At 37.8% G+C, this 7955-nt stretch overlaps 1 pseudogene; it reads right to left on the reverse strand.

The window, feature by feature from the left end:
• Window positions 1-3829: 3829 nt before the first annotated feature.
• LOC137764704 (large ribosomal subunit protein eL8 pseudogene) lies at window positions 3830-4206 on the reverse strand (annotated as a pseudogene).
• Window positions 4207-7955: the final 3749 nt, after the last annotated feature.

The raw sequence follows: 7955 nt of genomic DNA on the forward strand, positions 1-7955 counted from the left end.
AAAGCTGAGGATTGGGGGATGGGACATAAAGCGAATGTATATTTTTCTTTCCTTTTATTGCATTTTTGTTATGGTTTCCGGCAGTGTTTCAATTTGAACCCTCTGTAAGCTTATAAAATGTGTTTGTGCTTTCACACCCTGATAAAGTGAGAAACAAACTAAACAGATTGATAAAGTGTGATATTGTGTAAGAGTTTAGACATTTAATAAGGAGTAGAATTTGTATAGAGCAGTGTATTTTAAATATACATGAGAATTAATAAAAACATATGAAGGAAAATGATGCTAAATGAAGAGCAGATACGTGTTAGTACATTCAGTTATTAAGTCCTGCTTGCAAATTTATTTTAATGTTAACCATTTTGAATTGATCCATGGCTTCCTTGAGTGCCTACAATTGTGCTTATAGCAGAAAAGATTATCAGTCAACGTTTGCTGAATCATGGGTGAATACACAATGAAGGAACAAATTGCATAAAAACGGGGTATGTGGCTGCTCCATTGTTTACATGCCATTGCCGGTCAATAGCTGCTTTACATTTCATATGAGTTACAGTATCTCCGCTCTGTTGTGCACAATTACTAACACAGTGCAACATATTTTCACAGAAACAAATTGCTAAGACACATACCATTAGGAATGCTTCCTTCTTATACTTCCCAGATGGAACTGAATATTGAACAACAGTGCCTCAATTATAATCATGTTAATATAATGAAATATCTTTGGAAAGTTTCCAGGGTGTTCATGCTGCAATATCTGGAAGTCAACTTGAAGGCTTCCTTTAAATCATTCTCCTGATGGTCTCTCTAAACTCAGGCAATAGCAGATCCACTAAGTCATTCATTTTGCAGTATGGTGTGTGTCACACTAATAATATAGACAAATAAGTTAACTTTTTTCAACCTACTTGGTTTGCATTTTCCCTGCTAGGATAATTTTTATTACCATCAATAACTGTGTTGATGCCCATGGCTGGTGTAACACAGCTGGTACTAAAGCGATTTGCAGAATTGAGATAGAAAATACTGTACTTAGTGATATGAGTATGAACTCAAGAATAATGTTTTTTTGTGAATTCATATTACTTTTACCAACTTTCCACAATTGAATTTTTCATTTATCTCATACTCTCTCTCTCTCATTAAGGCTCGTTCTCGTAATTTGAACTACAGGGCATATTTCTTGATTATATTTTAGTGAGCACCATTATGTCAGAAACCAGCTACAAAAATGAAGATGTATCTGCTTGCATCATAATTGACATTTTTCCCATTTAGGTAGTGATTACTTGAACGTAAAATGGAAAAGTTTTCATGTTGATCTTTCTTTAAGGTTTTTTTAATCATTTCTATATTGAATTTTGGTTTTGGTTTTAAAATGTCATAGGTGAGAAATAATCTGAATCTGGGTTCTGATAGTAACATTTTTTTCATATTGCCCCTTAAAAAATATTGAGAGATAATATTTTGAAGGGATTCTTTGCTAAGAAGAATGATGATAGTTTTCTTGATGCCATTAACCCCTTTAAAGTCTCATCTAAAGAAAGAAATCCACAAAATCATCAATAACCTGGACTTTCTCATCTGTTTTGGTCTCAGACCTTCTATCCCAAGCACCACTGCCAGCAAATGTTTCTTCTTTGGAAAGGCTTTGAAGGTCAAGCTATGCCAGGCTATTGACTAGAAGTGGTGAATGCTGAATTGTCTCATGAGCTGGAATATATCCAGAATTTCTCCTGCCACAAGGATGTCTCTGACTTGATCCAAAATGAAAACTATGCCCAGATAGTCCTTTACAAGAACAAGTAATTATGAAGGATATAAAGAACGACCACGCTTGCTTCTAAGTATGCACATTGAATTAATGAAATACAAAGGTTTGTCATGATGAAATGCTGACAGTAAGGCCCCAAGGTGGACTTGTTGATACAAAGAGACGGGGGCAAGTTAAGAGGTGATATTTGAGCTTATATCCGTTAGCTTTCACATGGATTACATTTTCTTTACCAACCAAAATGTGTATATAAACTTAGTATTTATTTTTAACAGTGTCTACAGCCTGTGGTCAAGTCAGATATCATCTCAGTTCTATTTTTCTCCTATGTACACTGAACTAGTTTTGTGGTGAGATTTATCATCTTGCTTGGGAATTAATGATGTGTGAAGGGCTTAATAGCCAAACAGTATCTGATCCTCCTGAGGATACTATGTTGAAATTAAAGCTGTTTTACTTTGGAAATTTGTTGCACTAAGTGAAATGACTGTGCCTACGGTGTTTTTTCTGTCACTTTAATCTATCACATAAATTAGTTTTTCAGACACTTTAAGTTAGCCCAAAAATAGAGCTATCTCACCGTGAAGGAGAGTTGACTTTTATATGACCCTGGAATGGAGAAACATACCAACTGAGTCTGTGGGCAGAAGCTTTGGGAGAGCCACAATCAAACTGGTATTTAAAGATTCAGTGAAAAGGGCACAAGAAGGTACAAAATAGAAAAAACGATGATGTGAATGTATGATGTTTCTGCAAGATAGTGGCACATTTTCACAAAGTAAGACTGTGTCATCTGGTAGCTAATAAATCAGTCTTCTCACTTCTTTCTGCTTGACAGTGTCATCTGTTAAAATCACCTGCTCAAACCTTCCTGACTTCCAATTGAAACAAAAATTCAAGACCTTACAACACTTAGAACTAGTATTGAGAGTTAATTTGTTTCCAAAGTCTTCAGGAAATTTAAGGTAGTCAAAAAACTCACCATCTAGCAAATGGCACTAAATTGAGACATGCAGTAGATCATCCCAGACAAGCTTCCAGACAAAGAGTAGAACGTTCATCTAGAAAGAAGGAAAGAATCTTGTGACTGACCCCCTAATTTAGAATATACCTCCTTTGCTGCTTAGGGTTTTCTATTTGTGGGACATGAAGCTTATCCCACTTTTATTTCATAACCACCTTCCTCAAAGAAGCTCTCACTGATGCCTTGCCATTCTACTATATACATTTGCCTAGCCATTTATTCTCTCACTATGTCATAAAACTACTCCACATGCTCTTCTATTTGCAATCCCCAAAATCCCCTCCCCTCTTCATTCTCAGATGATGACCCTATTGCTTATTTCACAGAGAAACAAAAAAAAGTGAGAAGAAACTTTCCACGTGTTTCCAACACAAAATTGACTGATCTATTCACATGTGTGTCCATTTTCTCTTCTTTTCCCTGTAGTATTACAATGCGTGAACTCTTCATCATTGTATACTGGGTTCCAGACTCTCTCAGGGACGTGCTTTTGTAATTACTCCTCCTCTTTCATTTATTGTCAAATTTCTCTGCATAAAATTCTCATCTGCATAAAAACATGCTTTAAGAACTTCTTTAAATACACACACACACACACACACAGCCTCCCTTGATCTCATTTCTTCTCTGGCCACCATCAACTTTCTATGCCCTTATTTAATGAACAAATCTTTGAATGTAGTTTGTAACTCAGTCTCCATGTGTCTCCTTTCATTCTCTCTTGATTGCACTCTAATGAGCCTTTAGTTCCCATAACTCCAATAAAATTAATTTTGTTGAGGTCATCGATAGTTCCATATTGCTGAAGACAATAATTAACTCTCACTACTGCCATTACTCAAGTCTTAATTATTATGCACATGATGAAAAAGCCTCATAATATGTTAAAATTTGCAAATATGCAAATATATAACATTTGACAGAACTAAAAGGAGAAATAGACAAATTCATATTATACTGGGAGGTTTTACCACACCTCTCTCAGTAACTGGGAGCTCAAGTAAAAAAGGAAAAGCAAGAAGTGTTATTTATTATTATTATTTTTATGTACAGAAAAATCAATAGTGTACACTTAGCCCAGTTTGGTGGCCAGTTCTTTGGCCTTTGCCTTTTCCAGCTTGGCGATGCGAGCCACTGACTTGGGACCCAGGACGTTGCCTCCCCAGTGACGGTGGATCTCATCATATCTGTCGTTGTAATTGGTCCTGATGGCTTCCACCAGCTTAGCCAGAGCACCTTTGTCTTCCGAGTTGACTTGTGTGAAGGCCACGGTGGTGCAGGTCTTCCTGTGGACCAGACGCCCCAGCCTGGCCTTGCCCTTGATGATGCAGTAGGGGACCCCCATCTTACGGCACAGGGCAGGCAGGAAGACCACCAGCTGGAAGACAGCGTTAGCTCTGGAGAGTATTCTGAGCAGAAGCAGTAACGTAGAAGCTAACGTGGCAGCGATTGCTCAGGAAGAAGTGTTATTTAAAATTTGAACATCTCCATTCATAAACATGACCCAGTTGAAATTGTATAGTGTGGAATACAGATTATTTTCAAGTGCCCAAGTAGTATTTTACAAGATCATCCAATGAAGCTCAATAAAGTAAGTTTAATGAGTATGAAATAATTATAATAATTCCAAATATTTTTATGCCACAGAAAAAATAAGAAATCAGTAACAAAAAGATATTCTAACAGATCAAATGTTTAGACACTAAGAAATACACATCTAGATGCCTCTGGATTTTAAGAAGCAATTAAATGAAAGTTAGAAAATGCTTAACGTACATAATTATGAAAAAAAATAAAATGTGTAGGATTCAAATAAACAATACTAAGAGGAAAATGCCTCAGGTGCATAATAAGAATAGAAAATAAGGCTGAAAAAAATTAATGATATAGGCATCCATCTCAAGAATTGAGAAAAAGAACAGCAAATTAACCCAAAGAATGTAGACAGAAGGAAATAATAAAGATAAGAGCAGAAACCAGGGAGTAAGAAACAGATACACAATGGAGAAAAGTCAACAAATCCAAAATATTATATTTTAAAAACACTAATAAATTTCATAAGCCTCTGGCAAGGCTAATCTAAAAAAAGAAGAGAGAGGAGAGAAGATAGAGGAAAAAAGGGAGAGGAGAGAGTGGATGGATGGAGAGAGAGAAAGAGCTCGATTACCAGTATTAGAAATATTAAAGAAGTTATACCTACCTACATATGGGTATACGTGATAGAAAACATTTGAGTATAATATTAACAACTATATGTCAATATTTTTAAAATTTTTGATAAAATGTTTAAATTTCCAGAAAAAGATAACAGCAGTACTGACCTAAAGTAAATAAAAATATAAATAAACCTTTATATATGAAACAAAATTGATTCTGAAATTCAAAATTACGCCATAAGAACAGAGTAAACTGAATCTAGCAATGTATAAAAGAATAATACATCACGACAAAGTGGAGTTTATTCATAAAATGCAAAACCACCTTAACATTTTAAAATATAATGTTATTCTTCACATTAACTCAATAAAAAGAAAAGCCTTGCAATCATCTGAAAAGGTATAGAAAAGGCACTTGTATTCATCAGAAAAGCTCTTAACACACTAGGAATAAAAGACAACTTTCTAATCTTATAAAAAACATCTAGGGGCTTCCCTGGTGGCGCAGTTGTTAAGAATCTGCCTGCCAATGCAGGGGACACGGGTTCAAGCCCTGGTCTGGGAAGATCCCACATGCCGCGGAGCAACTAGGCCCGTGAGCCACAACTACTGAGCCTGCGCGTCTGGAGCCTGTGCTCCGCAACGGGAGAGGCCGCGACAGTGAGAGGCCCGCGCACCGCGATGAAGAGTGGCCCCCACTTGCCGCAACTAGAGAAAGCCCTCACACAGAAACGAAGACCCAACACAGCCAAAAATAAATAAATTAATTAAAAAAAAAAATCTAGGAAATTCTATAGCAAAAATCATACTTAATGATGATGTACTGAAAGCTTTTCCATGAGGCTAAAAATGTTACCTTGCCACCACTTGTATTTAACATCATATTAAAGGTCTTTGCAGTGGTATAAGACCAGAAAAAGAAATAAGACTTATGGTTATTGGAAAGAAAGAAATAATTTGAAGACTAGTAATTGAGTACTTAGAAAATCAAAAGAATAATCTATTAAAATTAATATGTGAACTTAGTAATAGATCTAATATCAATACATAAACATCATTTGTATTTTTATATACCAGCAACAAATGACTAATAAAAGATTCAAAACATTACACTTTAAGGAGCATCCAAAAAAAATTAAATATCTAAGAATACATCTAATGAAAGAGTTCCACTTTGTCCAACATGTAGAAAGCTAGAAAGGCTGGCTGTCCCAACCTAACAATAAGAAAAAGCCAGATAAATTACAAAGTCACAACCTTCTGGAAGCCGTCAGGGAACTGAGATCACACGGTAAGTAGCATGGATTCCAGTGAGGCACAGGTTTCCCCCAAAGGAAAGGGGAAGTGGGACTGGGTCACATATGGCAGGCCCAGGAGGAAGAGGTGTGGCCATGATAAAAGAAGGAGGTAAGAAGAAACCAGCTAACTCATTGCTACTAAGGCAACATTAGATGAAAAAAAATTCCCGTAACTCTGGGTGAAGGGCAGAAAAGCATCCTGGGCCCAATATCACTAGTGATCTCCTGCAGCTGGGGAAGAAGCAAGAGCATCTCTCCTGCATAAGAAATTCCACAGATGATACAAATTGGAGCATGCCTGGCATGAAGAGGGAAAGCAGGAAGGTTTAGATTACCTCATCTGCAAAGCCCAGGCACACAGGATCGACCTAAGTTGGAGGATAAACCAAGACAACAGAGAACAGCCCCACACTGTACACCATCAGCCTAAGGAGTCCTGGGGGGGGCAAGAATATGGGCACAGATTCTCTCTGAGGTGTAGATGAAACAGAGCAGGACCCTATGGTCCTTCCCTCCCACCCACCATGTCCTCAGCCTGCCTTTTGCCTGGGGAAAAACTTTAGCCAAAGAATAAGTTTAATCAGAGAAGTGAGAAAATACAGAAGCAAAGGAAAACAGTCAAACTAGACCAAATAATAATAGGTTAGTCATTAAGCAAATTCAAGTCCTCCTCAAGGGTTACAGATAATATTCTGAGCCGTATCCTCTGAGCTGTCTTATATTCAATATGTGCAGAAAGCCCCACCAGGCGGAACAAGGTAACTACATGATGACCAGACTGTAGTCATGACATAAGCTGCCACAATTCTGAGAATTTGCCTCAAAGAAATGGAAATAAGCCAACCCTGGAACTGAAGACTAACTGTACCTAAAACAATCAAGATGAGGCTGGGTCAGAACACCACATGATCAATTTCAAGAAACCTGTCAGAGCTGCCTATGCTGTTTCTGCATGTAGCCCCCTCCCTCTGTCTATAAATCTCCTGCCCACTGATTGTCAGTGTGTGTGTTTGTGGGGGGGGAGTTGGAGTCCACCCTCCCCGCCTCCCCCAGCCCCGGTTGCCAGCATCTGAAATAAAGCAAACTTTCCTTTCCACCAACCTTGCCTCTTCATTGGCTTTTGAGCTGCAAGCAGCCAGACTCCACTTTTGGTTACATAGTCATTCAGTGAGGGTCCAGCACAAACACGGGCAACTCAGCCCCCAGCCTAAGCACAAGGCAACCCTAGAGGAATCTGAAGCTTGTGCGGCTGAAATTTACCATAGCAACAGCAAAATCCAAACTCAGCAGAACTCTTGACTACTCAACACCCCGCACAAATAGTCTGGCAGAAGAACAGGAAACGCCCCTTTCTGGGCGTAAATGCTATTTACCTCAGTCCTTACTATACTACACGCAATGTCTGGGATTCCGTCAAAACTTATGAGGTGTACAAAAATGTGAGGGAAAACAACTCACTGTCAAGATATTTGGCCATCCACAAAACCAGACTTAGGATCACCCAGCTGTTAGAACTATCAGAGAGGGAATTTAAATTAACTGTGATTACTACGTTAAAGATTTAGTGGAAAAAGTGGATATCATGCACAAACAGTTTGAGAATTTCAGCAGAGGGATAAAAATGATGAGTGAATGGAGAAAAATGAATTCCTTCAGTGGCTCATAATAGATTTGACATAGCTGAAGAAATAATCAGTGGA

Source organism: Eschrichtius robustus, chromosome 5 (assembly GCF_028021215.1).
Source record: "Eschrichtius robustus isolate mEscRob2 chromosome 5, mEscRob2.pri, whole genome shotgun sequence".
In the NCBI taxonomy this organism is placed as follows: domain Eukaryota; kingdom Metazoa; phylum Chordata; class Mammalia; order Artiodactyla; family Eschrichtiidae; genus Eschrichtius; species Eschrichtius robustus.